Below are 25,966 nucleotides of genomic sequence, written 5' to 3' on the forward strand. Positions count from 1 at the left end.
CGACAGCTTCAAATATAGGATTTTTTAAATTTATTTATTTAATGTGATATGATTAAGGGCATAAGGCCTTCTCTTAAATTGCACCACGGTTTCACACATACTGTAAAAATTTCAGCCTGGCAAATAGTATTAAAATGATTTAAGTGTTTATAGTGACAATGTCAGCTGGTACTACTTACTATGTAGTAATAACGTTAATACTGACAGTACTTTACTACTGCTGCTGGTGCCATTAATAGCAATAATAATAATAATAATAATAATAATAATGGTAGTGTCACATACAAAAAGAATTTATACGTGTACAAAATAGGTATTTTCTGATATAGCGAGTTCTGGGGAAAGGAATCTGAAGAAGACTGCATCAACTAAGAATACTGAAGAATGAGGAAGATCTGGTTGGAAAGAAAATTGTGCAAGGCTAACGAGTGCGACACAGGAAGAATGGTAAGCATTAATATTGGTTTAATAGATATGTCATTAAACATCTTCTGAAACTGGAGATGTTATTGAGTTCTCTAATACAGAGCGTTTCAAAAAGAATTACGTACTTCAAATGCATATATTTATTGAACTTTAAGACATACGAATATGAAACTTTACACACATATTTACGAACCTGTCAAGTTCAGATTACAAATGTTCAATATGTCCTCTATCAGCGACACGAACAATATCACATCGATACTCAAATTCCTCCCACACTCAGGCAAGCATATGTCCTTTGTCACTGATGTTATGGCAGTACGAATCCGGTTCTTCAACTCTTACAGGTTCTGTGGGAGTGGTGGTACGTAAACGTTGTCTTTAATGAAACCCCACAGGAAGAAGTCAGAAGGTGTCAAATCCGGTGAGCGTGGAGCCCAACTGAGACATGCTAAGTCGCCAGCTCCTTGACGACCGATCCAACGGTTCGGTAGAGTTTCATTCAGATATTCACGCACTTGGCGACTCCAGTGAGGGGTGTACCCTGTCTTGTTGAAAAATGAAATTGTCTTCGTGCAGCCTCGGCAACAACCTGTTTTGTAACATAGCGAGATACTGCTGACCGTTAACCGCTTTTCCATCAAAAAAGAAGTGATTGCGTGTGGGTTCTCTAGGCCCAAATTCTAACATTGTGTTTGTTTACCTGATCACTAACATGGACAGTTGCTTTATCAATGAACACGATGCGTTGTACGAAAGTGTTATCATTGTCAATAGCATCAAGAATCTCGTTACAAAATGCCACACGTTTGCGTTTGCCATTAGGACGCAGACCTTGTAACAGCTGTAACTTGTATGGCTTCATAACCAACCGACGTCTCAAAACACGCCAAATTGTTGTTGTGGGCAGTTGTTACCTCGCGACTAGCACGACGAGTTGATTTTGAAGGACTAAGTTCGAAAGCAGTTTGAATTTGTGCAGCATTTTCTTCAGGATCACGAGGGCGGCCAGGACTCTTTCCTTTACACACAAATCCTGTATCTAGAAACTGTCGATACCATCTGCGAATGTTCCACCCATTCGGAGGATCAATTTGGTACCTCAACCTGAAACGTCTTTGCACTGTAATGAGGGAATTGCACTTCGCAAACTCGAGAACACAAAATTATTTCCGCTGTGGAGTAGCCATTTTAAACATATGACGGTTACCAACCAAAACAGAAGACAACTGACATCTAGCGGCTATTAATATAAACTAGACAATGTGTTTGTTTCTCCAATAGCCGGGCCGAGGCGCAGCGATCGATAGTTTGGACAAAATAATACTTTAAAATATGTATATTGTCCGCAGCTCGTGGTCTCGTTCGATACCCAGCGGGGTCCGGGATTTTTACCTGCCCCGAAATGACTGGATGTTGTTGTGTCATCGTCATCATTTATCCCCATTACGGTCGGAAGAAGGCAACGGCAAACCACCTCCATTAGGATATTGCCTAGTACGGCGGTGCGATTCTCCCACATCATTCCCCTACGCTCTGTCAAGAAGCATGGGACTTCACTTCCATTCCAATACATTTCCATTCCAATACGTATATGCTTTTTGAAACACCTGTATAATGCGGGAGGTTATTCCAGAGTCGGGTTCCTGCTACTGAAAAGGACTTCGAGAAAGCGGCTGAACGATGGAGTGGGACAAAAAGGTTTTTGCTCTGATGGGCACGGATGGTTTCTCCTATGTTGTTCAGACAAAACCGTTAATGCTAACGAGAGATAAGGCGAACAGTGTACATTGATAACGCTGTAGAGTAGACAGATAGTATGGAAATCTCTGCGCTTGTCTGCACGTTGCCAGGATAGCCGTGCATGTTACAGCGAAATATGATCAAAGAGTCGAACGTCACAGATATAATGAACACAGGCATCCATAACCAGTTCCACCGTGAACGTTCCTGAGAAAGGTGTTGCAGGATAAAATAGTTAAAAGTTTAAGTGTTTGTACAGGTTTCTTTTTCAGGTCAAAAGGGAACAGCTTTTTATATTTTTGTAGAGCAGAGACAGATGCTGATGCCTTCTTATACATTGCCGTTACGTGCTCAGTCCAATTTAGATTTTCATCTACTATTACTCCTAGACTCTTTGCTGAAGGAGAGATATTGATATTTGCCCTACTTAGCACCAATCAGTACGCAAGGATTTTGGATGGGTTTAACTTTATCACTGTATCCTGCGCACATTTTGATAGTGCACACTCGTTCAAATGGTTCAAATGGCTCTGAGCACTATGGGACTTAACATCTGAGATCATTAGTCCCATAGAACTTAGAACTACTTAAACCTAACTAACCTAAAGACATCACACACATCCATGCCCGAGGCAGACTGAAGCGCCTAGAACCGCTCGGCCACAGCGACCGGCGCACACAAGTCGGTATTGAGATTCTCGACAGCTGTCTTTAGGTTTATTGGTCATGCATTTACATACAAGTAGTGAGCAAGAGCGTACTTACGGTATCTGCTGTAGAACAGAACTGATGACGCATCATTGGCATACAGTGAAAAGAGTGTAGGACGCGTGATACTACTTGTCTCCATTGTGATTTTATGGTAGTGGACATGACGCATTGATGGCGAGACGTCAGGTGTGAGCAAAACCACTGCACTGCACTTGGAGAGAAATTTAGGCTGCTAAATTTGACACGTAAACTGTTGTAGACAGTGGCAAAAAAATTGCTGAAATCAAAGAAGCACATTATAGTCGACTCTTGTGGAACCATGGCAACCTTCTGCTGGATGAATTCCACTCTCTGTCTTTATAAAAAGAGAAGTTGTACTGCAATGTTTACAGAAACCTGAACGGAATTCGTGTAGTTGGCTGTTGGTGGTTAGGTAGTTTGTTTGCTGATCGTGGACTGTATATTCTAAGGCCAACGACAGTTCAAGAATAATGCAAGTAGATCGGTAATCAGAGGGTGCGTCCTTTTAACGCAGTGGCTTAATTAGTTCCTGTTTTCAGGTGTCAGGGAAAACACTTGTGGTAAAGGAGTGGTTGAAGATACATGACTTTTTTGGGCGAAGATTTCATGAGACGGTAAGCGAACATGAATAAAGATAATTTGCGTTGACAGCGACAGTTCTTAGAGTGAAGCCTCGACTTAAAGCGAACAAAGGAAAGCCCGCTAATCAGTTTGCGGCGGCGCCCCGGCATGTCGTGGCTTCTGGGGGGGGGGGGGGGGGGGGGGAAGCCAGCCCGGGCGCTCTTCCACTCAGCCGGCATTCCGGACATTGACCGGCTCACAGTGAGTCACACTCAGCCCGCAGCCACGTCACAGACTGACGACACAACTCTAGCAACGTGCACACTAGATGAACACGCACTGGCGTATGAGAACATGAGCCACGAATGCATCTCACAACGTAATTCGCAATGGTTTAAATGGCTCTGAGGTCATCAGTCCCCTAGACTTAAAACTACTTAAACCTAACTAACCTAAGGACGTCACACACATCCATGCCCGAGGCAGGATTCGAACCTGCGACCGTAGCAGCAGCGCGGTTCCGGACTGAAGCGCCTAGAACCGCTCGGCCGGCAATTCACAATGGTGAGGAGAAGGATAGAGTTTCGAGCGAAATAATCGTTGAAGGTACTGACGCAGTATCGAACGAAAGGTATAGATACTTTAACGATGAGTATATAGAGGCGGAAGAAAAATATGGTACTCATAAAAGTATCGAAGGAAAAGCATCGACGCTTGGAGATATCGCATTGCTACCATATGATTTATTTGAGTCATCAATCTTCTGACCGGTTTGATGCGGCTCACCAGGAACTTCTCTTCTGTCCTATCCTTTTCATCTCAGTGTTTTTGGCTGGATGAATACCAGTCTCTGTCTTCCCCTACCGTTTTTATCCTCTGTAACTGCATCTAGTACCATAGAGATTATGTTATTCCCTGATGTCTTAACAGATGTCCTTATCATCCTGACCCCTCTTCTTGTCAGTGTTGTCCACATATTCCTTTCTTCGCCGATTCTGCAGAGAACCTCCTCATTCCTTACATTATGATTCCACCTAATCTTCCACATTCTTCTGTAACACCACATCTCAAATGCTTCGATTCTCTTCTGTTCCGGTATTCCCAAAATCCATCTTTCACCACCATGCATTTCTGTGCTCCAAACGTACGTTGTCAGAAATTTCTTCCTCAAGTTAAGGTCCATTCGACACTAGCAGACTTCTCTTCGCCAGGAATGTCTTTTTTTGCCACTGCTATTCCGCTTTTTGTGTCTTCCTTGCTCCGTTCGCCATAGATTATCTTGCTCCCCAGTTAGCAGGTTTCCTCAATTTTGGGTGCTTCGTGGTCACCGATCTCTCGCTGTTCTCATTTCCGCTACTTCTCATTAGTTTCGTCTTTCTTCGATTAACTCTCAATCCATATTCTGTTTTTATTTTATTTATTTTTTTATTTATTTATTGTTCCGTGGGACCAAATTAACAAGTCTCCATGGTCATGGAACATGTCAATACATGAAATTATAACACGATAGTAGAAACAGATAAAATGAAATGTAATAAACATATTCAGGCGACAAGTCGTAAGTTTAAATAAAGAAAATCAACAATATAACACTGGAATTTGCTTAATTTTTCAGCTCTTCCAAGAGCTCATCGACTGAGTAAAGGAGTGAGCCATGAGGAAACTCTTCAGTTTAGATTTAAAAGTGTTTGGGCTACTGCTGAGATTTTTAAGTTCTTATGGTAGCTTATTGAAAATGGATGCAGCAGAATACTGCACTCCTTTCTGCACAAGAGTCAAGGAAGTGCGGAAGCATGCAGATTTGATTTCTGCCTAGTTTTAACTGAGTGAAAGCTGCTAACTCTTGAGAATAAGCTAATATTGCTAACAACAAACGACATTAAAGAAAATATATGCTGTGAGGGCAATGTCAGAATTCCCAGACTACCGAATAGGGGTCGACAAGAGGTTCTCGAACTTACACCACATATAGCTCGAACAGCCCGTTTTTCAGCTAAAAATACCCTTTTTGAATCAGAAGAATTACCCCAAAAAATAATACCATACGACATAAGCGTATGAAAATATGCGAAGTAGACTACTTTTCGTGTTGAAGTGTCACTTATTTCAGATACTGTTCTAATGGTAAATAAAGCAGCATTTACGTTCTGAACAAGATCCTGAACATGGGCTTTTCACAACAGCTTACTATCTATCCGAACGCCTAGGAACTTGAACTGTTCCGTCTCGCTTATAATATGCCCATTCTGTCTGATCAAAATATCGGTCCTTGTTCAAAAAATGGTTCAAATGGCTCTGAGCACTATGGGACTCAACTTCTGAGGTCATTAGTCCCTAGAACTTAGAACTAGTTAAACCTAGCTAACCTAAGGACATCACACACATCCATGCCCGAGGCAGGATTCGAACCTGCGACCGCAGCGGTCTCGCGGTTCCAGACTGTAGTGCCTAGAACCGCACGGCCACTTCGGCCGGCTAGGTCCTTGTTGAATTGTGAGTTATAAACTGTAAAAAACTGAGTCTTACTGTGATTTAGCATCAAATTATTTTTCACAAGCCACGAACTTCTTTCATGAACTACATTATTTGATACTGTTTCAATATTACACACAAGATCCTTCACTACCAAGCTGGTGTCATCAACAAACAGAAACATTTTTGAATCACCTGTAATACTAGAAGGCATATCATTTATATAAATAAGAAACAGCAGTGGCCCCAGCACCGACCGTTGGGGAACGACCCACTTAACAGTGCCCCATTGGGACTGAACATCACGACCACTCTCAATATTACGGAGAATTACCTTCTGCTTGCTGTTCTTAAAGTAAGAGGCGAACCAATTGTAAGCTACTCCCCTTGCTCCATAATGGTCCAACTTCTACAGAAATATTTTGTGGTCAACACAATCAAAAGCCAAAGATCTGATGCCCACGTTCTTGATGCTGAGGCCGCCGTTCCGGAACAGTAGGGTTAACGCGTTATGCATGATCTTAAATAACGTCCCAGTACTGACGTAGTATGCAAACGCAGCCATGAGGGGAGCGCGATACCCTTCGACATCGGTAGGATCTGCGCTAAATGTGGCAGTTGACGCGAGGTGAAAGTTGATGTACGTTATTCGATGGACCATTTCGAGAGCTCTCTCTGTTACGAGAAGTGTTGCGTATGGACAACAGAACATTCTGAAGCAACTGCCGATAACTGGCCGCCGTTAACCGCCGCAAAGAACGAGTAAATGAGATCCCTTGGCATCACAGCGTTTTCACCGACTGAAACGGTCCTAGCACCTCTTCCAGACCTCGTCCAATGTGTAGTATTCTGGACTTTGTGACATTAACGACACTGCCTGCCGCCATCTCGTAAGTATTGAGATGCCCGACAGCCTGACGCACTACCTGCCCAGAGCGGACGGGAAGTATCAGCTCGTACGCATAAGCACGACAAATGAATGAGGTCTCATGTAACATTATTCCATTGAGAGAGCGGACGGGAAGTATCAGCTCGTACGCATAAGCACGACCAATGAATGAGGTCTCATGTAACATTATTCCATTGCGAGAGCGTCGCTTGAGACTGCGGTCATAGTGGACCGATATCGGTGAATTCCGCCGACGACCAGCATCGGCCGAAGACGGCCGATCTTTTCATATCAGTGAGCCACTACGAGCGCGGTCACACTCAAGTCCATCTCATCGCCAGAACGTATAGACTTCGGACGACAATCGGTGAAATTCAAATCAGTTTGTTTTCTTCGGTCAAATGAACCGATGTTCTCACATGTGAGAAACTGATGTACAGTCCAATAAAGAATGAGTTTATGGCATCCTGTGGATAAAAATAATATAATCGGGATATAGTTCGTAATCTGTCTACTGAAATCGCAGGTTTATTAGAAACCAGAAGTAGACAAAATCTTTATTGGAAATTTTAGGTATGAATTATAACCTCAAAAAATGATTTGTTTAAATGTGAAGGATGGCGTATCTTATGCTTAAAGTCACTGTAGTGGATCTTTTTTGTGTTTTAGTAGGTGGACATTAGCTGTCCACAAATTATTATGCTGCTTACTGACGTTTTTGCGCCAGCAGGTGGATGATTCTTTTACATGAAGTGGTTTGCAAATGTGGTGTTATGTGCGTCCACGTTTGAGTGCTTTATGTGTTCTAGCTTTGTTTATCTTTGACACGTATGCTAAATGATAATCATTGAAGGTTAATTAACGTATATCTGCACAACTACAAATTAATTCAGCAAAACATAGTGTCTGTAATCTTGCTTTTCAGGCTCATTACTAATCAAATTACAATCAAATGAATACCCCTAGCTGCATACAGGATATAAGTCAACGAGGACAGTTGAAAAAGTGTGCCCCGATCAGGACTTGAACCCGAGATCTCCTGATTACATGGCAGACGCTCTATCCATCTTCTTTTTTTTTTTTCTATCTCATTTTGTTCGCTTTCGTTCGTTGCAACTGCTCGAGGCGGACGCCGTAAGACATCCGTTTAAGTTTGTTGTTGATCTGCTACCATGCCTGCAACCATCTGAGCCACCGAGGACACAGAGGATAGTGCGACTGCAGGGACTTATCTCTGGCACGTCTCCCGTGAAACCCACATTCCCAACTTATTCAAAATGGTTCAAATGGCTCTGAGCACTATGGGACTTAACATCTGAGGTCATCAGTCCCCTAGACTTAGAACTACTTAAACCTAACTAACCTAAGGATATCAAACACATCCATGCCCGAGGCAGGATTCGAACCTGCGACCGTAGCAGCAGCGCAGTTCCGAACTGAAGCGCCAAAAACCGCTCGGCCAGAACGCACTATATTCATAGTGCCCCTGCCCATTATACTCATTACTCGCGGCTTTTTGCCGATTCCCGTAAGAGTTCGGGCACTGTTTGTGCATCCGCACAAACAGTGCATTGCGATAAATGATGACAGAGTGTAAAGTACTCTCCACGTTCTTTTCGTGGCGGATATACACTGAAGATCCAAAGAAACTTATACACGTGCCTAATAACGTGTAGGGGCATGCGAGCACGCAGAAGTGCCGCAACACGACGTGACATGGATCGACTAATGTCTGAAGTAGTGTTGGAGGGAAAAGCCTCCATGAATCCTGCAGGGCTGTCCATAAATCCGTAAGAGTACGAGGGGCTGGCGATCTCTTCTGAACTGCACGTTGCAAGGCATCCCAGATATGCTCAGTAATGTTCATGTCTGGGAAGTTTAGTTCAAATGGTTCAAATGACTCTAAGCACTATGGGCCTTAACATCTGAGGTCATCAGTCCCCTAGACTTAGAACTATTTCAACCTAACTAACCTAAAGACATCACACACATCCATGCACGAGGCAGAATTCGAACCTACGACCGTAGCAGCAACGCGGTTCCGGGCTGAAGCGCCTAGAACCACTCGGCCACAGCGGCCGGCGGAACTTTAGTGGCCAGCGGAAGTGTTTAAACTCAGAAGAGTGTTCCTGGAGCCACTCTGTAGCAATTCTGAAAGTATGGGGTGTCGCTTTGTACTGCTGGAATTGTCCAACTCCGTCGGAATGCACAATGGACGTGAATGAGTGCAGGTGATCAGAAAGGATGTTTACGTATGTGTCACCTGTCAGAGCCATATCTAGGCGTATCAGGGGCGCCATATCACTCCAACTGCACATGCCCCACACCATTACAGAGGCACGACTAGCTTGAACAGTCCTCTGCTGACATTCAGGGTCCATGGATTCATGAGGTTTTTTCCATACCCATACACGGCCATCGGCTCGATGCAATTTGAAACGAGACTCGTCCGACCAGGCAACATGTTTCCAGCCCATTGTCGGTGGTGACTGGCCCAGGCGAGGCGTAAAGCTTTGTGTCGTGCAGTCATCAAGGGTGGGCCTTCAGCTTCGAAAGCCCATATCGATGTTTGGTTGAATCGCCCGCACGCTGACACTTGTTGATGGCCCCGCATTGAAATCTGCAACAATTTGCGGCAGTGTTGCACTTCTGTCACGTTGAAATCAGTCGTCGTTGATCCCGTTCTTGCCGGATTTTTTGCCTGCCGCAGCGATGTCGGAGAGTTGATGTTTTACCGGATTCCCGATATTCACGGTACACACGTGAAATGGTCGTAGGGGAAAAGCTCCACTTCATCGCTACCTCGGATATGCTGTGTCCCATCACTCGTGCGCCGACTATAACACCAAGTTCAGACTACTTAAATCTTGTTAACCGGCCGTTGTAGGAGCAGTGAAAGATCTAACAACTGCGCCAGACACTTGTTGTCTTATAAAGGTGTTGCCGACCGCAGCGCTGTATTCAGCCTGTTTACATATATTTGTATTTGAATACGCATGCCCATACCAGTATCTTTGGCGCTTCAGTGTAGCTTAAGTACATGCAGTCAGCATCTTTTTAATAGCAAACCCCGCACTGTAGCACTCGTCTCCGAACACAGAAACATCGTGGTAACCATCCCGTCCCTGGAGGTTAAAATCTAACCTACTTCCTACATAGAATAGAATCTCCTCGATCCCGCCAAAGCCCGACGAATGAGGTCGCACGCACAGTGACCAAGCTGTCAGCCGATGTTATCGCGCAACCTTTGGCGTCCGCGGCTGACGACCGTTGTCGGTGCCTCTGTGAACGCAGCCTAACATGCATCAGCGGCTCGGTAGCTTCGACAGCTGAACGTCCGGCCGCCCGGGAGTGCGTCTCGGGGGTCCGCGCTAACTGGTGTACTGATTTAAAAGGATCAAGCGTATGAAATAGAGCAGAGGTTCCCAAACTTTTGTTTGTCACGCCCCCCTTCTGCCGAAAAGAAAACTTCCGAGCCGCCCCCCCTAAAAAAAATATAGAGATTTTTATTAATTATCAAGAAACTATTGGAAAATTTGTGATGGTGACGTCATGTAACATGGTGGGCTATTAAAGTATCGAGTAGCAGTTATTACGTCATCAGTCTATTCTAGTGATTATAAGCCACTCCTAAAGTAAAGAAAGTCCTTGGTAAACAAGGAAAAATACGAGTATTTGCGACCTTTGCAGATTAGTGGATGCGGGCCATTATTTTACGTTGAATGTAGCTTATTACTTTCACTCATTATCAAAAATAGTCACTCAGTCACGGTGTTAACGAACATCACTGATTTGTGCGCCTATAGCGCTCCCCATTGTCATTGTATAGTTTGGCATTTATGTCAACGACGACAGTTACCGAACGGCGACAAACGCCCAGTTCTCAGAGCCAGACAAAAAATAAAAAATAAGTTTTACGAAATAATTTTGCAGACTACACAGAACTTCAAAAAATATGAACAAAACAACTTCCTTACCTTGATTACATTCCCTTGCTGCACACCATTTCTTCACCAGTATACGATTTTAGGACTACCCTTCGTTTGCCTCATCTAGGATAAACTTTCGCTGTGTCTTCATCCAGAAGAAATACTATTATTAGTTGAAATAACATACCACACGTGACATCAGAATCCATAAGGATCACACACAGTATTTATATTTAAATCAGATTCACTATGTTTATTTTATATTGTTTCTTCGAAATAGTTTTTTATAATTTTACAGTATTACCTACATGTAAGGAAAGGTCGGAGAAAAATAATAAGTTCTCTTATGTGACGTACTTATTACAAAAATATTATTTCCACACACATATGGCAAGAAACAAACAAATAAATCAATGTGAATGATGAGCTTGCATATTTTTTACAAGATTTTGAATTCTTGGCTGAATAGTAGAAACTGCGCAACGTAAATCATTGGCAATACTGAGTTTGCTTCTAAGCTTATTTTTATCGCCACTACCGCTGAAAATGCTCTTTCGCACAAATAAGTGCTTGAAAATGGTAAATACAGTTTCAGTGCTTGTTCTGCTGTGCTGGGATACACCGTGAGATATTTCACCCAAAATAAAGGCTTATCCATCTTCTCAAAGTCATACTTCGCTGCAGAATCAATTTAATTTCTAAGACATCCTCTTGTAGTCTGTCTGGCAACGCATCCACATCAACGTGAAATGAATCCGTCGCTAACCTATAATAAATTTTATCGTCACAACTATTAGGGAAGTATCGTTCGAATTCATCAATGAGGTGCTGCAAATGGTTCGATATCTTACTCTTAGTATCAGTATCCTTAAAATCGTTGTGAAATCGGGTTTCTTCTAGGATTCCAAACAATCTGGGAAAGCAGGAATAATTGCAGGCTAAAATTTTACGTTTCCATAGTTGCAACTTATCAGTAAACGCTTTGATGGTATCCTGATGAAAAATTATGTTTGACTCTACACCTTGTAATTTCAAATTCAATGTGTTTAAAGATTCGAAAATATCTGACAGACAAGCCAATGCAACATGAACACCGGGCTTTCTAAATTCCACGTACAATTCAATTTGTTTGTTATTTTCCAAAAACTGCATCACTTCGTATCGAAGTTCAAATAATCTTCCTAGCATATTTCCTTTTGAGAGCCAGCGTACTTCTGTATGAAATGAAACTGTTTTATACTCTGTTCCCAAGTCTTCACAAAGAGCCGTAAATAACCTGGAATTTAACGCACTCTTTTTAATATGATTCACGATTTTGATGCACAGTTTCATCATTGAGTTCCTTTGGAAGTGTCTTAGCTACCAATGCTTGACGGTGTATTACACAGTGGACAGCAGTAACACTAGGGTTTTTTTCTCTGACCATCTGTACGAATCCTAAGCGACATCCAAGCATTGATCGGGCGCCGTCTGTCCATACGCCTATCAGTTTCAGCCATGATAACTCATTTTTACAAAAGAATTCAGAAACGGCTGCCATTATATGAATTGCTTTTGAAGTTGTCTTTAACTCTGTAGAAAACAGCAACTCTTCTTTAATTGCTTCATTTCCTATATAGCGAACGAAAGCTAGCAGTTGGCAACAATTCGCAACGTCGGTACTCTCGTCTAACTGTATTGCGAAAAACTGCGATTGTTTGACGGCAGTAACTAATTGATTTTGTATGTCTTCGGCCATATCATCAATCTGACGTTTCACAGTATTGTCAGAAAGCGGTATTTGTGAAGGTTTTTGTTTACTTTCTGACCCAAGAACAATATCAGCAGCTTTCAACAAACTGGCTTTGACTAGTGTCTCTCCGATAATATGACTTTTCTTGGTCCTTGAAATAAGTAGCGATAACTCATACGAGGCTTCCAGTACCTTTTCTGATGTCTGAGCGAAGAATCCAGCTGTGTCCAACTTCATCCGTTCCAAATTATCACATTTTGCAGCAAAAAATTCCTTCTGCTTCTCTTTCAATGCACCATGCTTTGCCCACAAATTGCGTTTCAGACGAGAAGGCCTCATGGAATCATTGGTCAATACTTCATAGCAAATAACACATTGCAGCTGGTCAACACCAATTTTTTATATAGAAGCAAACCCGTATTTGATATAACCATCATCATATTTACGTTTTTTCACGACACTCATGGTGAAGTAAAAAGAAAACAAGAAGTTAACAGTATAATTTCGCACTAACACTGATTTTACTGACAAGGGAACCTGCCCATCGCACCCCCCTCAGGTTTAGTTATAAGTTGGCACAGTGGACAGGCCTTGAAAAACTGAACACAGATAAATCGAGAAAACAGGAAGAAGTTGTGTGGAACTATGAAAAAAATAAGCAAAATATACAAACTGAGTAGTCCGTGTGGATGATAGGCAACATCAATGACAGTACGAGTTTAGGAGCGCCGTGGTACTGTGGTTAGCGTGAGCAGCTGCGGAACGAGAGGTCCCTGGTTCAAGGCTTCCCTCAAGTGAAAAGTTTACTTTTTTTTATTTTCGCAAAGTAATGATCTGTCTGTTCGTTCATTGACGTCTCTGTTCACTGTAATAAGTTTAGTGTCTGTGTTTTGCGACCGAACCGCAAAACCGTGCGACTAGTAGACGAAAGGACGTGCCTCTCCAATGGGAACCGAAACATTTGATCGCAAGGTCATAGATCAACCGATTCCTCCACAGGAAAACACGTCTGATATACACACTGGTGACGGCCTGTGCGTCACATGACAGGAATATGTTGTCGACCCACCTAACTTGTACATTTCGCGAAAGGGTAAAAAGATTCTTCTACCTTGCCCGATTTAGGTTTTCTTGTGGATTTGATAATCACTCCCAAAAAAAGTGATGAAAACATAAGAGTTTGTCACATAAACTGCAACAAATGAATGCAACAGTTTCACAGTCGCACAGTTTTCCCTGTGCTCTGTTAAAACATGTTTTTAACGTTTTCAAATTTTTCCGTGGGTACACCGTCAAATCCTGCATATGTCCAAGCAAATATGGTCATGCCCTGGAATTTTGGAGATCAATGTTGATTATGTGTAAGTGCCTGAACTTTGATAATTGTCTGAAAATAAAAAATTGAACTTTTCACTCGAGGGAAGACTTGAATCAAGGCCCTCTCATTCCGCAGCTGCTCACACTAACCACGGGACCACGGCGCTTATAAGCTCAGACTAGCCTTGATGTTGACGCAGACGCACATGACCGAGGGCTGAACCCTCTGTTGGGGACGAAGTTCTAGCGCTGTGGGGCGCTTCGCCTTCTTATATGATGTGGTGAGGATGTGGGTTGGCATGGTGGTTGTGGTGGACTCTTGGCTTTTGTGCTGGTGTTTTTAAGAAGACAGGACAGTAGAAGGGACAGTAGAAGAGTGGGGCAAAACGAACGGCCCATTGACTAGCCAGGAATTACGATTAAATTACAGAATAAAGGAGAGGAGGAGGAATAGTGAGAGTTAATGAAAGCGAAAGGCCATTATCCTGGACTCTTCTTCTTCATAGCGGCGTCTTGATGGTGGTGGCAGACAATCTTGAGTGGTGGGTTGGGGGGGGGGGGGGGGGAAGAGAAAGAAGTCAGAGGGTGATAGATGAAGAAGTGGAAAGAGGAAGGGCCTGTCGTGATTAGGCCAGCATTGGGGACTGTGTGGGTGGAAGTGGGGGTGGCGTGCTGGGGGGGGGGGGGGGGTTAATGACATGACATGCTGGGGGGATGATCGATGATGTGAGGGAGAGTAATTGGTAATTGACATGAGATGAAGTGGCTTGTGCATGCGAAGTTAAGGGGGGGGGGGGCGAAATAGAAGGTCAGGCCATCGAGTGGTGGCTAGACAGTGGACACGAGTACCCAGGGAAAGGATTAAGGGATTAGGAGAGTGACGGGTTTGTTGGTAAAAGGAATTGGCTGCGGGAGGATGCGGGTACGAAGGAGCGGCACCTCGGCCAGGATGTGAAGCTCTTGGGTTGGGAAGTCGAAGGGGAGGTGGAGGGCACGCCGGGGAGCCCGGTTCTGGCCGGTTTGGAGTCGGCGGAGGTGGGTGGCGGCAGCATTGCCCCACACCACCACCGCGTATTCAAGGATGGGGCGAACAAGGGAGGTGTACAATCGAACAGCAAGGTGTGTGAGGAGTGAAGAGGTTGGATTGATGAGAGGGCAGAGCAGGCATAGCCGCCCCATTGCCTTACGACGCACGTCATCGATGTGGGGGCGCCAGATGAGGTGTTGGTCCAGGGTAACACCCAAGTACTTCGCAGTACGAGTCCAGGGGACTGGGGTACCAAGGACCGTCACCTGAGGGAGCCGAATGGGAATATGACGTCGGCAGATGATAAGGGCTTGGGTTTTGGAGGGATTTAATGCCAGACCCCAGGTCCTAGCCCAATCGGTTAGGGAATCTGTAGCCCCCTGGAGCCGCTGTTGTAGACCTGCCGCACTCCGAGAACGAGAGAAAAGTGCAGTATCATCTGCATAGAGAGCTAGGTGTACCCTCGGCGCAGAGAGCAGATCGGATGTGAAGAGGGAGTAGAGTAGCGGTCCAAGTACGCTGCCTTGTGGTGCTCCTGCCCTGATGCGTCGTCGTGTAGATTTCCCGTCAGGGATCCTAGCGTGGAACGTGCGACCTTCCAGGTATGTGGCTATTAGCCGTACATGGGACACTGGAAAGCCAAGGGAAAATAATTTGTAGAGCAACCCTTCGTGCCAGACCGAGTCAAACGCTCTGGACACGTCGAGGAGTATGGCCCCGAAGTACCCCTACGTTCTATGGCGTCCAGTGCCTCTTCTACAAGGCGCAGGAGTTGGTGAGCGGTTGCGTGTCCCTGCCTGAAGCCAAGCTGCTCATCAGGGAGGACTCGTTCTCGGGCAATGTGGATGAGCAGTCGTTTAAGGTACAGCCTCTCGAACACCTTGGAAATGGCGGGCAAGAGGCTGATGGGGCGGTAGCTGGCAGGGGAGCCTTGATGTTGCTTATCTTCCGCACGGACTACTCAGTTTGTACATTTTGCTTATTTTTTTCATAGTTCCACACAACTTCTTCCTGTTTTCTCGATTGATCTGTTTTCAGTTTTTCAAGGCCTATCCACTGTGCCAACTTACAACTAAATCTGAGGGGGGTGCGATGGGGAGGTTCCCTTGTGAGGCACAACTGTGAAAGATTCAACGCGATTTCAGCAAAATCCAATACATCAGATGTGTCAACAACTGCAAGAAACCAACTGAAATAAAGGAAAGCTACTGTCATCTGTCGGCACCTCAGATGACTGCCTGTGAGGATTGGGGCGAAGAACGGGGAAGCCCAGCCGTAGCGCAGGTAGTCAGTGCACTGTCTGTCTGCGACCTGGTGGCCGAGCAGGACTCTTGCTGGGAGAAACGGCCTTTTCTCGGATTAGGGCGGAAACTGCCCACAGGCACCCTAAGAATTTGCTACCTGTTCTGCGGTGCTGATCTGAGCAGTGCAGTCTGGGGTTTTATGCGAAAATCGTTTTCGTGCCCATATATTTCGTTACTTATAAACGAAACGTTATATGATTTGAGATAACATCAGTGAATTGGCTGTCAAATTTCTCAGTAATTAAGTAAGGTCATGGATACACCTCACACACCGCTGGAAACTGTGCACAGTGCCAAGCAGTTATCTCTGTACTCGTATCAAAAGAAGCCATTGTCGCAGCAAGGAACGTACACTAATTTCAAACGAAATTATGCCGTATTTCAAAAAGGCAGAAGAAAAATAACTGTTTTGTCAGATAAGTAATCCGAATGAAAGAGCTGTAGTACTGACCGTTCGGAAAAAAAATAGCCTCAATAATGGACTTCATTGTCTACATAGCTGTGTTGTTTCATTGTTAGCGCTCAGGACAGTGTTTCCAGAACAGCGTGAAGTACTCTGTTCAGAACGAACACTTGCACTAGTTTCGCATTCACGTCGTGCACATTATTCTGGTGACAAAGGGCATAACGCTGACATTCAAATTACGAACCCGCCAGTTCATCTGAAGCGTAAACAGTCTGTTAAAGTCACTGTAATCGCCTCACATGGGGATCCGAGGGTTGACAGGGTAATAAAACGGCATTTTTGCAGTTACACAGTATAAGTGATTATTACTCTGATGAACATAGCCTACTACGGCTAAAAGTTATAACATGTTACGTTCAGTTCATGTGTACAAATGTACGGAATCGTTAATACCTGACTTTTCTGTTTTCCAATTGTCAGAAGTAAGTTATTTACAAATCTGATATATTAGAATTAACGCATATCGCCTTCGTAATTTTGAGAGTTTCTGTGTGTGACATTCTAAACGTGACATTCTAAACGTGACATTCAAACGCTGTATGTTCTAGGATAGGTTATTGAGATAGGATTGCGGGAAGTGGGACGCCAAACGATTGCATTTAGCACCATAATCTATCATTAATACCTGCAAATTCATTTTGATTAAAATATCGATATTAAAAAGAAATATTAGGTTTATACCGATAAGTCCACCCACGCTCCCCTTGCATCATCACGCCCCCCCAGGGGGGGCGCGCCCACCAGTTTGGGAACCTCTGAAATAGAGAATTGGGAAACAAATGGTAAGGGTCTGCTGGAACTCGTGACTTCCAGCCACACGGGGCACTGTGCTAACCCAGTGGCGAAAGTTGAAATTTTGTGCCAGACTGGGACTCGAAACTGCATTTACCGCTTCTCATGAGCGGTTACCTTAACCCTCCGTTACTCGCGCGAAAATTCGTGACATCGTCACTCGCGTGGATGACTGGTGTCATCCACAAAGCCAGCGGTCTATTTGTACACTCTGAACGGTCTTTATTACTGGTTTTATGATTTTTTATTAAATCTAAATATAATACATTTAATATTTGTACACAGTACAATATATTCTAACGTTTGAAACAGTTTGACCATTCCAAGAACGGTATCTTCAGCTGAATTACTGGCATTACATGGTCCCTTTTGTTGCTTACCGACGTACGGTTCTAAATTCAAAGTGTACGCTGTTTTTACAATAACCAAAGCAAACACTTTTAACCCATACTTTGCTGGTTTGCTAGGAATATATACTGCCTGAATGGGCAGTTTCCTCTAAATGCCAAAAGCTGTTCGTCAACAGTAAGATATTGACTAGGTGAAAAATATTTTTGGCAATTGTTCTTGAATAGTTCAAGTACCTCTCTGACAGCTCTGATAGCAGCCAACTTGTCAGTCTCTCTGCGAACACCTCTATCACGGATATTATCAAACCTCAGACATCTCAACAGCAACCTGAATCGGTATTCACTTATGCATAAATAACATGATTCAAGTCCGTTTTCCTTTGAGTTATCCCACAATTTCGATATACTCCTCCTAGAATATCTCATAGATCCACATAGCTACAAAAAACCATTGAAAGGTCTGATCTCTATCGCTTCTGTTTCCTTAGCGTCCCTTTCTCTAGAGAAGTTACTACGAACTTAATTGATGTATATATTAGTGCATGTTGCGATAATAATTATTGTGTTTTTATCCAAGGACAAATTCAGAATTTCTATTTCTGTCTTTTTTATATGAGCTTGAGTTTTTGGTCCAGGCAAATGCATGATAAAATTACAAGATCTGCTTCTACCACTCGTAGGATATTTATTTTTCCTCCGTTTAGTTATTCCATCTTTCCCTAAAAAAATGCAGCCTCTTGAGTTACTTCTTCCTGTGATTCATATTCATCATTTTCTGCCACTTCTTGTTCTGTTCCTGAATCATGACCGCTTTCATGAACAGAATCCTCAGTCCCTGAGTCAGCTCTATCACTGTGAGCATCTTCATCACTCACCTCAATGAACCATTCCAGCCATACATTAGGATTTCTACTAAACTCTATCCGAGGTTTTTTGCCTTTGACATTTCTTCCACAATTTAAAAATAAAGAGAATACTAGGCAACATGGAAGGTAATTTAACAAATAAAAATAAAATATAATAATAAATTGTAATAATAATAATTGTTTGGATAAGTAATTGAAAGATTAAAGTTTGTTTCGCCTTTAAGATTGGAATTGAATTTCTTAACGTTACATAAAATCTTACGTAGCATTGTTCATTGAGGTCACACAATAAAGTAAATACAATTTACGCCGTGAATTTATCGAGCTTCGCACGTCCGAAGATGTACGGAATCTACCCAGGGCTCGTTATATATTTTTGTACACAAAGTCTGATATCTGACCTCAGCTTCAATTATGACAATGGGGTGACCAAAACTACTAAAACAGAGAAAAGCATACGATTAAATAAAACATGTATTAATTTCAACATATACATTACGATATGAATGACACTTAAGTAAATAATTGCAGATAATTCACAAATGAGAGCGACTTAATAATTCTGCGCCTCTTTTCTGCAAATAAGTATCAATATGGCAAACTGTGGAGCCACACAAAATATTACGTCCTTCCAGGACAACGAATGACATAAAGAGTTCTGATGCCTACTGGCTGCGACAAGAGAGCGGTGTTAATTCCTTTGTTTTGCTTTCTCTTGTCTTAAAAAATCGATACATACAATCTAAGTTCAGTAAATAAAATATCGTCTGTGCTCGAGTGCAAATGGTTCCTTGAAGTAACGGCAGTCAATTTCAGTACGTCTAAATTTACGCACATGAAAGATCGATTGAATTTAGGAAAGCAATAAAGTAACACAGACTTACTTTGTTTCAGATTGTGGCAGCAGAGCTCGCGCGAATGACAAGTGTCCTCCAGACTATAACAATGTTTCATAAACAATGTATCTTTCGTAACTGAAAGACAACAATGATTGGAGATAACAGCCGGAGAGTTAACGGAAAGGTACTGAAAATGGCGCGAACTGAATCCTGCCCTGTCCGACAAAATTGAGAGGGAAATCACGTGGATGACGAGTGTCATCCGCGCGAGCAAGGGAGGATTAACCGCATCGGCCATCCGTACACGGTCCCTGATAGATTCAAATTTGCAACTTACCGCACGCTGCAATGCAGCGTCCATCGACCCGTTACTAAATTACTGATTTCCTTAGGAGTTAGGACTACATTAATGCGTCCGCACTAAACAAGGGGCAGTCGCGCTGTTACAGAAATGCATTCTTTTGGGTGGTGTCTGTTCTGTCGGAGATGTCTGAGAGAACACACCACTCAAATACAGATTCTTAAAAGGATCAGCCGCCTTCGGACGACGTCTACATCTACATCTACATTTACACCCAATGGTGTGTGTCGGAGGGCACTTTACGTGCCACTGTCATTACCTCCCTTTCCTGTTCCAGTCGCGTATGGTTCGCGGGAAGAACGACTGCCGGAAAGCCTCCGTGGTGCTCGAATCTCTCTAATTTTACATTCGTGACCTCCTCGGGAGGTATAAGTAGGGGGAAGCAATATGTTCGATACCTCATCCAGAAACGCACCCTCTCGAAACTTGGACAGCAAGCTACACTGCGATGCAGAGCGCCTCTCTTGCAGAGTCTGCCACTTGAGTTTGCTCAACATCTCCGTAACGCTATCACGCTTACCAAATGACCCTGTGACGAAACGCGCCGCTCTTCTTTGGATCTTCTCTATCTCCTCTGTCAACCCGACCTGGTACGGATCCCACACTGATGAGCAATACTCAAGATAGGTCGAACGAGTGTTTTGTAAGCCACCTCCTTTGTTGATGGACTACATTTTCTAAGCACTCTCCCAGTGAATCTCAACCTGGTACCCGCCTTACCAACAATTAATTTTATATTATCATTCCACTTCAAATCGTTCCGCACGCATACTCCAAGAAATTTTACAGAAGTAACTGCTACCAGTGTTTGTTCTGCTATCATATAATCATACAATGAAGGATCCTTCTTTCTATGTATTCGCAATACATTACATTTGTCTACGTTAAGGGTCAGTTGCCACTCCCTGCACCAAGTGTCTATCCGTTGCAGACCTTCCTGCGTTTCGCTGCAATTTTCTAATGCTGCAACTTCTCTGTACTCTACAGCGTCATCCGCGAAGAGCCTCATGGAACATCCGACACTATCTACTAGGTCTTTTATATACATTGTGAAAAGCAATGGTCCCATAACACTCCCCTATGGCACCCCAGAGGTTACTTTAACGTCTGTAGACGTCTCTCCATTGAGAACAACATGCTGTGTTCTGTTTGCTAAAAACTTTTCAATCCAGCCACACAGCTGGTCTGATATTCCGTTGGCTCTTACTTTGTTTATCAGGCGACAGTGCGGAACTGTATCGAACGCCTTCCGGAAGTCAAGAAAAATAGCATCTACCTGGGAGCCTGTATCTAATATTTTCTGGGTCTCATGAACAAATAAAGCGAGTTGGGCCTCACACGATCGCTGTTTCCGGAATCCATGTTGATTCCTACAGAGTAGATTCTGGGTTTCCAGAAACGACATGATACGCGAGCAAAAAACATGTTCTAAAATTCTACAACAGATCGACGTCGGAGATATAGGTCTATAGTTTTGCGCATCTGCTCGACGACCCTTCTTGAAGACTGGGACTACCTGTGCTCTTTTCCAATCATTTGGAACCTTCCGTTCCTCTAGAGACTTGCGGTACATGGCTGTTAGAAGGGGGCAAGTTCTTCCGCGTACTCTGTGTAGAATCGAATTGGTATCCCGTCGGTCATCGGCGGAATCCAGCAATGCCTGAGACGCTGTGGCCGGTGCGGCGCTTTCCCCAGGTGCTGCCCTGACAAGGGGCTCGCCCAGGCCAGGGCAGGCCCTAACCTACCCCAGGGCGGGCGCGCCACGCGCTGCATTGATCTGCCGCCCACGTGTCAGTCCCTTGGCGCGCGCCTCGCCGCACAGCTACGACCTACATCCTCCGCCAGTCTCCCGCAGCTGCGCGCGTGTGTGGACAACAGTAGTCACGAACAATGGGAGCGCTTGCGAAACTACCAAGTTTCGTTACAAAACACCTGGCACGCGAGGAACACGTCTCTCCGTCACTGTCGTGTCATCCGCTGTGTACGGGAGCGGACGTGGGCCCTGCACGAACCATAGTTGTGGCAGGAGCTTCCTGTCGCACATACTATTATCCTAGAGTGCGTTTATGCTGCAACCACGTGGTCCGTGCAGTGGTTGCAAAAATTATTGCCCGAAAAAAAAAAGCGTACAGGAAATTGAAATTTTAAATAGTGTTTCCTTTTTACGAAACTAGATTCGAGATGACAAACACGGCCAGAAGAACCCACATACTGGTTGCAACGAAACGCTTTTTCTTAAATAAGTAAAAAACAGTAACTCCGATCGAAAAACATTAACTGAGAAAGTTGTAAGGCCTAAAAAGATCTATCGATTTCTCCTTCTTGATTTTTCTAATTATCGGTTGCTTTATTTCATTTCGAAATCTAACGGAAAAGCCTATAAAATTGGGTTCTTTGTAACTTGTAAACATTCACGTTCGCATACGGGCTAGTTACTTTAAGGGTAGATGCGGTAAGTCAATAACGTACTTGCTTACAAAATTAAAAAAACGTTAATCCTTTTCGAAAAATTGGTTTAAATGGCCCTCAGCACTATGGGACTTGACATCTGAGGTCATCAGTCCCCTAGAACTTACACTACTGGCCATTAAAATTGTTACACCAAGAAGATGGCGTGCTACAGACGCGAAATTTAACCGACAGGAAGAAGATGCTGTGATATGCAAATGATTAGCTTTTCAGAGCATTCACACAAGGTTGGCGCCGGTGGCGACACCTACAACGTGCTGACATGAGGAAAGTTTCCAGCAGATATCCCATACACAAACAGCAGTTGACCGGCGTTGCCTGGTGAAACGCTGTTGTGATGCCTCGTGTAAGGAGGAGAAATCACGTTTCCGACTTTGATAAAGGTCGGATTGTAGCCTATCGCGATTGCGGTTTATCGTATCGCGACATTGCTGCTCGCGTTGGTCGAGATCCAGAATATGGAATCGGTGGGTTCAGGAGGGTAATACGGAACGCCGTGCTGGATCCCAACGGCCTCGTATCACTAGCAGTCGAGATGACAGGCATCTTATCCGCATGGCTGTAACGGATCGTGCAGCCACGTTTCGAACCCTGAGTCAACAGATGGGGACGTTTGCAAGACAACAACCATGTGCACGAACAGTTCGACGACGTTTGCAGCAGCATGGACTATCAGCTCGGAGACCATGGCTGCGGTTACCCTTGACGCTGCATCACAGACAGGAGCGGCTGCAATGGTGTACTCAACGACGAACCTGGGTGCACGAATGCCAAAACGTCATTTTTTCGGATGTTTACAGCATCATGATGGTCGCATTCGTGTTTGGCGACATCGCGGTGAATGCAGATTGGAAGCGTTATTAGTCATCGCCATACTGGCGCATCACCCATCTTGATAGTATGGAGTGCCATTGGTTACACGGCTCGGTCACCTCTTGTTCGCATTGACGGAACTTTGAACAGTGGACGTTACATTTCAGATGTGTTACGACCCGTGACTCTACCCTTCATTCGATCCCTGCGAAACCCTACATTTCAGCAGGATAATGCATCAGTCCACGAGACTTAGAATTACTTAAACCTAACTAATCTAAGGATATCACACATATCCATGCCCGAGGCAGAATTCGAACCTGCGACCGTAGCAGGTGCGCGGTTCCGGACTGAAGCGCCTAGAACCGCTCGGCCACAGCGGCCGGCAATCCTTTTCGTGACATGCCGATTTTTTTAAAAAAAAGGCGCTCTCGATAATCTTCTCAGGGAATAGGCCTACACTAACAGCTTTAGGCTTATTTTCTTCGTCAAGCTATTACATAATTTTTACGGTTTCATTAACTGCAAGGATCTGAAAATGATTTCCAAAAATTTGCACTATTGTTGGGCGTGTTTTTTAAACCAACTATATAGTTATATCAATTTTTACTTTATGAAAATAACTTTTAAAGAAAGTACTTCTTGACAATTTTTGACAAATAAAAAAATTTCTACGGTCTTCTGGAGCCGAGGCAACTTTTAAAAAAAATTAGTGAAAGCAATTAACGTTTTATAGTGATGCGTTTGATGAAGGTTAATACTGAATACTTGTATTTCCAAGAAAAAATACTAGGATATTTCGTTGATTTTTAGTATTAGTAAATGAATAATAAAGTGAAGTGCCCAAGTATGAAGCGTGTCAGCTGGAGCGGTAGCACAATTCTTTGCGAAGAAAATGAGCCTAAAACCGTTACTGTATGCTCATCCTCTGAGAAGACCTAACTAATTATCGAGAGCGCCTTTTTTCCCAAGAAAGTCGATATATGTCGAAAATAATTAACATTTTTAAATTTTCACAAAGTAATCTCGTGACATACAGGGGCTATACTTACAGTAAATAGCACGTGTGCAAACGTGAATGTTACATTATACAGAGCCTAATTTCTCGAGATTTTTCTATATATCTCGAAAAGAAATAAAGCAATCGATATATACATATAAATCAGGAAAAAACAATGGATAGATCTTTTTAAGCTCTATGACATTCTAGTTTAACTTTCTCGATCGGGCCGACAGTTATTTCCTTATTTAAGAAAAACCGTTTTTTGCAACTTCGCAGATATTTTTCCGTTTCGCCACTCTGGATGGAATTTTATGAAGAAGAAACTCTGTTTAATTTCCTATATGCTAATATTGTTTGTTTTCAGGTAATAATTCTTCCAAATTTAACATTAGGCCGTCACAGAATGGTTGGACAATTGGTGCTCGCAGTCGCCTTCATGGTCCTGTGATGACGAAGCAGGACAACTAACTCTTACCGACGCGTATAACCTGAATCATTGCAACTCGAACCGCTGCTCGCTCAGATCCTCGCCATGCGAGGTGATGAGGTAGGTTCATGTTCGTAACAGCGACCATTGCCGGCCGTCCTGAAACTTGTGCTGTGTTTGGCTGCTTCAGGGCCACACCAGCAGCGCCGTTGTTCAGAGAACTGCTCCTCGCTTACGCGCTGTCTCGCACACCATGTGCCCACATCTGCATTCACTTTCTGTTAACCACTGTCAGTGCGTGGCAGAGGGTACTTACTGTTGTAGCATACATTTAAGTTTCTTCTCGCTTACGGAGCGCGGGAAAAAGTCAGGCTGTTACATTCGTCACTTAATACAGGTACTTGAAACTTTATAAGTAGTTTTTGGCGAGACAATTTACGTTTATGTTCATGGCATTGCTAGCTCAGGTTTTTCTGCATTTGCTTTACGCCCTGCCACGTATAAAACAAACATCTGCTTTTCTCTGTACACGTTCAATATCTACTGATAGCCCATTTCGTATGGATCCCACACACTTGAGCAATATTCTAGAATGGGTTGCACTAGTAAGCAATCTCCTTTGTTGGTTGATCGCATTTTGCTACTGCAGTGGCCAGCACACTGGACTCACAGTCGGGAGGACGGCGGTTCAAACCCGCCTCCGGCCATCCTGATTAGGTTTTCCGTGATTTCCCTAAATCGCTCAAGATAAATTCCGGGATGGTTCCTATGAAATGGCACGGCCGACTTCCTACCCCATCCTTCCCTAATCCGATGGGACCGATGACCTCGCTGTTTGGCCCCTCTCACAAATCAACCAAACCAACCAGTATCCTATCAATGAAATCACCGTTTGTTGTGGGCTTGCCAGACAACTTCAAGACAGAAAATTTCAACTGATTTAGTGCAGCCGTTTTCCGACTCAAAGATATCTGGGACCAGAGGCATACAGATTACGACAACCGCTTCGTGATGGATAATATTAAATGTAATACTTTTCGGACATTAGTTCCTCTCATTCATTTAATCTACTGTTTTCTGTTTTTCGATAAAACACCAAGACGAAAATCTACTAGTGGCAGTTGTAATATATGAAGTAGGTGTGGACAGAAATTACCGAAAACTTAGCACAGAGTGAGTAGTCCCACCAGTTACTCTCCTACGGAAACTGCGTTAATAATATTGCAGGTCTAATCTTTGTATGCATAACTATTTCTGGCTCAGCAATAATTTTAAAAAACTGGAAAATTTGTTGCAACATTCGTAGCTGTCTGCAGAAGTGCTGTAGATGTGTTTTGAACTGCTGTTAAAAATTGCTCAAATGGCTCTGAGCACTATGGGACAACATCTGAGGTCATCAGTGCCTTAGAACTTAGAACCACTTAAACCTAACTAACCTAAAGACATCA

This window comes from Schistocerca americana, chromosome 2 (assembly GCF_021461395.2).
Source record: "Schistocerca americana isolate TAMUIC-IGC-003095 chromosome 2, iqSchAmer2.1, whole genome shotgun sequence".
Taxonomy (NCBI): domain Eukaryota; kingdom Metazoa; phylum Arthropoda; class Insecta; order Orthoptera; family Acrididae; genus Schistocerca; species Schistocerca americana.